Below are 9,077 nucleotides of genomic sequence, written 5' to 3' on the forward strand. Positions count from 1 at the left end.
CAGCCTCCATCACCCACTTATTAAATTTTCAAACAATCACATGTATGCGTTCTCCCATGCTGCCCCATATGCTTGGGAAATACTTCCCATAAAGGTCTGCAAAGCTATCTCTTATCCACCTTCAAATTCATCCTCAAAACTCTTCTTTGCTGTGATGTCTACAAAAAAGAATTGACAATGATTAGGCTGCTGGTGTGCAGAGACCACTGCCTATCATGCTGACTAATACTGTCTCACTGTCTACCTGTACTCCCCCATCTGTCTGTCTATCAATTTGTTGTCTTGTTTTATTTTTGGTTGTAAGTTCTTTGGGGCAGGGACAGTATTTTGGCTCTGTTTGTACAGGGCCTAGCATAATGGGGTCCTGGTTCATGATGAGGGCTCCTAGGAACTACAGTAATACAAATAACAAATAATAAATAAAGGGCATATTTCATAGCTACAGTGTATGAAATGTACTTGCTGAAATTAAAAAACATACATGAGTTTCCTCATATGCATCTGACGAAGTGGGTATTCACCCACGAAAGCTCATGCTCCAAAACGTCTGTTAGTCTATAAGGTGCCACAGGATTCTCTGCTGCTCTCATATGCATAATCAATAGTGAGCTGTCTCAGTACATGCTAATTCTGCACATCTTTTAGCTAACTCAGGGATCCAAATGTAAAATCATAGACATTAGAGGTGGAAAAGACCTGCTCAGTCATCTTGTTAATCCATTTGCCGTTGCAAGTTTGTTCCCTATGGTATATTCTCAAGTGCACTTGGGGGCATCATATGGATTTGTGACACACTGCGTGACTTTGGCTCCACAAATCAATGAGTGGATTACACTCACTCAGCTGTGGTTTATTCATTGGTTCAATTCAATAAACTCTAACTAGGGATACAAGCATTGCCAAAGTTAATTGATCAACTACAACAGCCATTGCTTCAGAGAAGTCCTTCCTATATCCTTTTCATTTGTGGGGGCAGATTTCACTACAGTATAGGTAATATTTTTGTTTACTAACAAAGTCAAGAATAATTTGTAAAATGTTGCTTATAAGGTAGAAATATTATTCATCTTATTTATCCATCTCAACACTGTGTGGGAGAACACAGCTCAATGGGAATTGCAATTCCCTCTCATATATTATGTATACAGCATTTTGTTAAACATGTAGGATACATCTTAGTAATGTAACAGCCATACAATTTTTGACTGAGGAATAGTATGGTAATATGCTTTTCAGTTCAAACAAAGCTGTAACCCAAACTGCTCCATCTTGTAATATGTATTGCAGGCATACAATATTGTGAGTGTATATGTAATTTTGGATTCCATCAATCACAAACAGATTATTAGAAATACAAGTATATATTATATGAATTGTATCTCTTGCTAATGCATATGTTGGCTAGATTATTTAGAATGTCCAGTTTTAGCAAATTAAAATGAGTCTGATACTTAGTCTTAGTCACTGTTCTGGGTTATTTTTATTTAATATTTGCATTCTGGTAGCACAGAGCAGCCCTAACCCAGATCAGATCCCATTGCACTTACCACTATACGAAAGAGTGAGAGACATTTCCTGCTTCAAAGAGCATACAGTCTATATAGACCAGACGGATAAAGGTTGCAAAAGGAAAACGGAGCCACAGAGAGTATCTCCTGAGTCTTAGTCCAGTGCCCTATAAAGAAAAAAATAATTAGAATCCCATCTTGGATTGGAGAACCAGAACAAACCTCATAGGAAACCTATACTTAGCCAGAGGTAAGACGTGAACAGTGACCATCTTTGTCAGAACATGGAGCACGGATGTGGATATTTTGTACATGCAAGACCGCCAAAGAAAACAGCACAGTGTGAAATGTAAATGCTGCTGCTGTTATAGTGCTCTGAGATACACCTAATTTTTTAGGGTCTCCCTCCTCCCCCCCCCCGCAAAACAAAAATCAGAATTGATCTCCCAGTGATTGAAAGAGATATAGACAAGCAGGTTAGGCCCAAAATTTCACCTACCATAAAAATACTCTGTGGTGGTTTAGGAGTATCCTGTGGATCCTAAAAGCCTATTTCTGGAATCTGCTACTCCACCAAGAAACTTTTAAAAAGCAAATAATATCCATTGTAAATGCTGGTCTCCCACGAGCTTTGTTTTGCTGCTGAAAAGATGGCCATATACCCACCAGGTTAACTAATGAACTGTATTTCCTAGAATTGTGCTGATGACATTGACATTATCAGTAATGCTTATGACAACAACACAGTCAATGAAGGAAAATCCATTTGGTTTGTATTCCCTGAGAAACAGAAGGGAAAATAAATCAATTATTTGTCAAAGAGAAAAAAGTAAATGATGATAGAAAAAAATTATATCTTGGCCCTTAGAGAGCAAAAGTAAGAATCAAAATATATTTTGTATTATCAATTTAAATGGCTCTAAAGGTGATTCTCGGAATAGGATATTGTGGGCTTACAAGTATATTCTCTCATTACTTCCAGGTCAAATTTGCTCAGTTTTTCAGTCTAAAGATTAAGGGTGAAATCCTGGCTCCTTTGATTTCAATGGAAGTTTTGGAATCAGGATTTCACCTTTAGATTCAGTGCCCATTGAAGACTTAGCAATACAGCCATGGTCCTGATCTCTCCAGTGCTCTTTTCAACACTGGGATTATCCCTGACTTGCTTGGCTTTGCAGCCAAAGGCAGCATGCTGTTCCTTCATGAGAACAGACAGCTACTCTGACGCCGAATCCACAGACCAGGATGGCCTCCTAGAAGAGAAAGGCATAGAACCTCTGTTGTCTATTAGTGCTGGCTCAAGGAGGGTAGGTCCCACACTAGGAGTAGCCATCTGTGAAATGGGAATCCTGAGATGTGAACATGTGTCTACCTCTAAGAATGTGGAAGGGCATAACACAGAATCATAGAAATTTAGGGCTAGAAGGGACCTTCAGAAGTCATCAAGTCCAGTCCATTGCACTGTGGCAGGATCAAGTAAACCTAGATCACCTCTGATAGGTGTTTGTCCAAGCTGTTTTTAAAAACCTCCAATGATGGGGATTTCACAACCTCCCTTGGAAGCCTGTTCCAGAACTTAACTACCCTTACAGTTAGAACATTTTTCTTAATAACCTAACCTAAATCTCCCTTGCTGAAGACTAAGCCCATTACTACTTGTCTGACCTTCAGTGGACATGGAGAACAATTGATCGCAGCCCTCCTTACAGCAGCCCTTAACATATTTGAAGACTGCGATTAGGTCTCTTCTCAGTCTTCTTTTCTCAAGACTAAACATGCCTACGGGGTTGTTTGTTTTTAACCTTTCCTCATAGGTCAGGTTTTCTAAACCTTTTATAATTTTTGTTGCTCATTTCTGGACTCTCTCCAGTTTATCGACATTTTTCCCAAGGTGTGGTGCCCTGAACTGGACACAGTATACCAGCTGAGGCCTCACCAGTGCCGACTACAGCAGGACAATTACTTCCTGTGTCTTACATATGACATTCCTGTTAATATACCCCAGAATATTAGCCTTTTTTGCAGCTGTGTCACATCTTTGACTCTTTTTCAGTTTGTGATCCACTATAAACCCCAGATCCTTTTCAGCAGTACTGCCACCTAGCCAGTTATTCCCCATTTTGTAGTTGTGCATTTGATTTTTCCTTCCTAAGTGAAGGATTTTGCACAGAGTCATCCCTAGGATATGGCAAATTGGGGCGACCGCCCCAGGCCCTGTGCTTCATGAGGAGGCGGGCAGGGAGCTGAGGCGGGTGGCCAGGGGGGCAAGGAGCCCCTTTACCAACCTCCTCCTCCCCTCCTGTGCCTCCTTCCTGCTGGTTGGCCCCACCAATCAGTGCCTCCCAGCAACAACCGCCAATCAGCTGTTTCACAGAGTCTGGAGGCGCTGTGGGGGAGGAGCGAGGGCGCAGTGCGCTTGGGGGCGGAACTGGGCAGGGAAGGGAAGAGGCAGGGGTGGGGCCTTGGGGAAGGGGTGGAGTGGGGGGTGGGACCTGGGCAGAGCACCCCCTGGCAGATAGAAACTCAGCACCTATGTCCTGGGCACTCTCCTACGGACAGCCCTGGTTTTGCACTTTAATGAATTTCATCTAGCTGTACTCAGACCAATTCTCCAATTAGTCAAGGATGTTTTGAATTTTAATCCTTTCCTACAAAGTGCTTGCAACTCCCCGTAGCTTGATGTCATCCACAAATTTTATAAGCATACTCTCCACTCCATTATCCAAGTCATTAATGGAAATATTGAATAGTACTGGACCCAGGATTGACCCCTGCAGGAGCCCAATAGATACGCCCTCTCAGTTTGACAGCAAACCACTAGTAACTGCTATTTGAAAACAGTTTTTCAACCCGTTTTGCACTCGCCTTATATTAATTTCTTTTAGACCAGTGGCTCTCAACCTTTCCAGACTACTATACCCCTTTCAGAAGTCTGATTTGTCTTGCATACCCTCAAGTTTCATCTCACTTAAATATTACTTGCTTACAAAATCAGACATAAAAATACAAAGGTGTCACAGCACACTATTACTGAAAAATTACTTATGTTCTCATTTTTATCATATAAATATTGTGCTTACATTTCAGTGTATATTATATAGAACAGTATAAACAAGTCATTCTCGGTATGAAATTTCCATTTGTACTGACTTAGTGCTTTTTATGTAGCCTGTTGTAAAACTAGGCAGATATCTAGGTGAGTTGATGTACCCTCTGGAAGACCTCTGTGTACCCCCAGGGTTGAGAAGCACTGTTTTAGATCACATTTCCCTCACTTGCTTATGAAAATCTCATGTGGGACTGTCTCTAAAACCTTACTAAAATCAATATCAGATCTACCGCTTCGCCCCTATCTACTAGGCCAGCAACCCTAGCAAAGAAGAAAATGAGGCTGGTCTGGCATGATTTGTTCTTGACAAATCCATGCTGGCTGTTCCTTATAACCCTATTATCCTCCAGGTAATTACAAATTGATTGTTTGGCCATGGCCAAGTGGTCCAAGAGTCCCTGCTCAAATGAAAATGAAGAGTTGGATTTTCATAAGCATTCAACACTAGCCTAACAATGCTCCCACTGAAGTCAAGAGGGGAGGTAGGTCAAGGCTGAGCATTTATAAAAATCCCACTGTAATTTGCACTGTTACACACCTAACACTACTAACTCTAATGCCACTAAACAATAAAAATTAGGGGATTTATGAAATTTAAAAATGTGAACTTGTTCTGGGCAAGGGCAGCTAGCTGTGGAAAAGAAGAAATTTTGGATAGTAGAGGCCATATAGTTCTTTATTAACCTCAGCTCTAAACTATTGATGCCACAAAAGCATGCGTGTATGCCCCTAACAGGTAGTGCTTTCCAGGAAGTGCTTGAATTTCAGCAGCACAGTGGAAGCAATAGCATGCATCCCACCACTGTGAATATACAGCCGACACCTTGAAGAAAAATATAAGCTTTCATTTAAAATTAAGGTCTTATTCATATTTGGGAGTAACTTCAACTCAGCAACCAGTGGTGAATAACAGATTTTACCACTTGAACTTACCCTTGGTAAGCTCACACAGTGCAAATAGCAGCTTTCCTTGTCTGCATTTGAATGGTAATGATACCCAGCTCTCACATAGACTTTTTTCATAGCACCTAACCACACCAGCCACACCACCAGAGGCTCGTTCACCTGCACATCTATCAATGTGATATATGCTAGCAAGGTGCCAGCAGTGTCCCTCTGCCATGTACATTGGCCAAACCAGACAGTCTCTATGCAAAAGAATAAATGGACACAAATCTGATATCAGGAATTATAACATTCAAAAACCAGTAGGAGAGCACTTCAGTCTCCCTGGTCATTCAATAACAGACTTAAAAGTGGCCATTCTTCAATAAAAAAACTTCAAAAACAGACTCCAATGTGAAACTGCAGAACTGGAATTAATTTGCAAATTGGACACCATCAAATTAGGCCTGACTAAAGACTGGGAGTGGATGGGTCATTACAAAACCTAATTTTCCCATACTAATTTCTCCCTACTGTTACTCACACCTTGTTGTCAACTGTTTGAGATGGGCCACCCTCATTACCACTACAAAAGTGATTTTTCCTCCCTTGGTATTCTACTGTTAATTGAATTGTCTTTTTAGACTGACCCCCCACTTGGTAAGGCAACTCCCATCTTTTCATGTACTATGTACATATACCTACTACTGTATTTTCCACTCCATGTATCTGATGAAGTGGGTTCTAGCCCACAGAAGTTTATGCCCAAATACGTTTGTTAGTCTCTAATTTGCCACAAGATCTCCTCTTGTTTTCACTTTTCATCAGTAGATCTCAAAACATCTTGTATTTATCCTCACAATACCCCTGTGATACAGGGAGATATTATCATCCCCATTTCTGTGCACTGATGGCCGACTCCCAAATATAAATAAACTCAAGTCCAGCTCTTAAAAGGTATTGAAATCAATGGGAGTTAGGCACATAACTAGTCTCTAGCCCTTCTGGTAAGAAAGGAAATCTTCACCATATGAAATGAGCGTAAACCTACAGCATAAACCAAGCACACAAGAAAGGAGAGACGTGATCATATTATAAAGATCAGTTGTGAGCAGTGTCTTGTTTTAGAGGGCGTACTTCGATTTTTGTCACTGGATCTTGGCTAAGCAACCTTGTTCTATCCTTTCCATCCCCTCAGTGACTTCATAACATGTAGATCAGTATTCCTCAGGATGCCTACATTTGCTTACTACAAGGTGATGCACCTGCAAGATCACAAGCAGTGCACACTGGTTGTCTGGGGTTACAGAAGACATTAGGAGACAGCACCTGGAACACATTTCCCCACCCAAAATGGCCTCTTGCTTGGGCTTTGTGATCTGTATAAGCCCTGGAGTGCCATGGACTTCAATACAAGAGTTAGTTTTCTGTTTATTTTGACCTTCCTGTGTTTTACTAATCTGAACGGCAGGTCTGTCTGTCGGTTGGGGGTAAATACTTAAGAGCAAAGTTAACTGTTCAAATGAGGAAGCACAAAAATCCTAAAATCTCCTACCCATACTTATCAGACAGCCTGAGCGTTATAAAGTAGCCCATTGCTTTGGGCTGTCTCCTCTCCCTGCGGCCTCCTCTCGCTTTTTGACTTGGCTGTGACATTGAGGAGGTTGTGCAGGTGCTAAAATACTTATGCATCGTCCATTAGCAACAAAGCAAGCAGCGCCAGAAAAGCTGAATAGCGGATCACGTCCTCCCAATTACCAAGGCCCAGGAAAACAGTGCAATTAAGATGATAGATTGGCTGCACCAGCGAGCAGGGCGTACCGGGCGGCTTATTTGGCGCTGATTTTCCTTCTTCATTACAGATTGCAGTGTTTTGGCCCCCTTTCACCAGCCCCCGTCTAAGGCAAGGAGCGTGAGCGCCTGGCTCCAAGGGTGTGTATGGAGGCAGCAGCTCACAGGTGCGAGCCCTGGGGAAAAGAAGGCAGGCAGGCAACTCCCTGCTAAGGGCCTGAGTCAGCAGCACGAACAGATGGGGCGGCAACGCGACCCTCCCTGTTCCTCACCCCCCCAACCCCAGCCCAGAAGGGCGCAGGCCCGGGACCGCAGCACTCCCCCTTCTCGGCCCCAGCTGGGCGCCACTGCCCCCGGGAAAGAGCGACGAGCGCTCGAGCCTCAGGAACAAAGCCCCCAGCCCTACCCAGCCCCTTTGCACCGCGCCTCCTGCCAGAGGAGCAGGGAGGGACCTGCGCCTCCACCGGGAGTCTGGGGAGAGAGACGCCCCCCAACCCTCGCTCTGCCCAGCCCGCTTGTACTGCTGCCTCACAGGGGCCCGGCGAGGTCATTGTCCCCTCACAGCCCAGCCTGCTTCTACCGCCTGGCGCTCCCCTCCTGACCTCTGGGAGGAGGGAAAAGCGATGCGCCTCCACTGCTCCGTTCCACGGATACCCTGGCGGGAGCAATACACCCAGCCCCTTCGCACCACCACCGCCGCCCCAGGACCTTGCAAGGGGAACTGCGCCCCCCACACCCCTTTGTAGCGTTGCTGCAGGGGAGCCCTGCAACCCCACCAGTAACGGGCGCAAGGGGAGCTAGTGGTGCGCTTCCCCCGCCCCCCGGGGTCCCTTTGTGCTGCCGCTCGGATCTGCCCTAAGACACGCGGCGGATGCGTCACGGCGGAGGCGCTGCTGCTGGTAGCAACGCGCACAAGCCAATTAACCCCAAGGCAACCCACCCCCGATCGATCCTTTTCCTGCACCTAGCCGCCCGCCCCAAGCCGCTCCGGAGAGGCGTCCGAGCAGCTCCGCCATTTCCGAGAGCTGAAGCAGAGGGGCTCGGAGAATCCCCTGTCGTGCACCCACCCACCGGCCCCATACAAAGGGAAGAGGCAGAGGAGTAGTTGGGGTAAGTCCAAGCCTCTTCTTTCCCTTAGGTAGCGATTATTTCTGCTGCCTCTGTTTGGGAGAGGGGAGGAGAGCTTCATGCCCAGCATCTCGTGGTGCTCCGCTCTCTCACCCACCTCTCCTGGAGACGGGCACGTTCAGAGAAAGGCGAGAAGGGATGGATGCGGAGAGGGGGCCGGTGTCGCTGGGCAGAGAGAGATGCAGAGATGAGGACTGTGGAAATGGATTGATGGACGGGGTGGGGGGGGAAAGCTGTGTCGATGTAGACGGAGAGATGCAGTGAAAGGGGTTGTGGGGCTGGAGGGGACTGCGGGGATCGATGGATAAATTACATAGAAAGATGTTGCATTTCCACTTGATATTATTCAAGGCTTCCAGAAAGCGCTCTGGAGAGGATGACATTCACCCTTGGACTGGGAAGAAATACACTGGTTTAATCAGTCTTTTCTTTAAAACAAAAAGAAACACTCCCTCCCAAACTGTGACACAATTACAGCCTACGCCTTTGAAATGACCATTCAGAAAGTAATAGCGATGTGAAAAAGTGGAATTAAGTCATTTGAGCTCAGCAGAAGAAATTTTGCCTGGGGGAAAAAAACAACAAAAAAAACGGGTTTTAGGATTTGTGTGTTTGGGGCATGTTTTTGGCGCAATATGAGTTTGAGACCTATCACT

At 44.8% G+C, this 9,077-nt stretch overlaps 1 long non-coding RNA gene across 1 annotated transcript in view; it reads right to left on the reverse strand.

Moving 5' to 3' along the window:
* Window positions 1-8,064, reverse strand: part of LOC142046902 (uncharacterized) — a 57,554-nt gene extending 49,490 nt beyond the window's left edge. Inside the window, exons 1-2 of the long non-coding RNA XR_012655988.1 lie at window positions 7,896-8,064; window positions 1,548-1,675 (exon numbers count right to left, since the gene is read on the reverse strand). This is a non-coding gene — a long non-coding RNA (uncharacterized LOC142046902). The remainder of the gene's footprint in view (window positions 1-1,547; window positions 1,676-7,895) is intronic.
* Window positions 8,065-9,077: the final 1,013 nt, after the last annotated feature.

The sequence above is a fragment of the Chelonoidis abingdonii genome, chromosome 5 (assembly GCF_003597395.2).
Source record: "Chelonoidis abingdonii isolate Lonesome George chromosome 5, CheloAbing_2.0, whole genome shotgun sequence".
NCBI lineage: Eukaryota > Metazoa > Chordata > Testudines > Testudinidae > Chelonoidis > Chelonoidis abingdonii.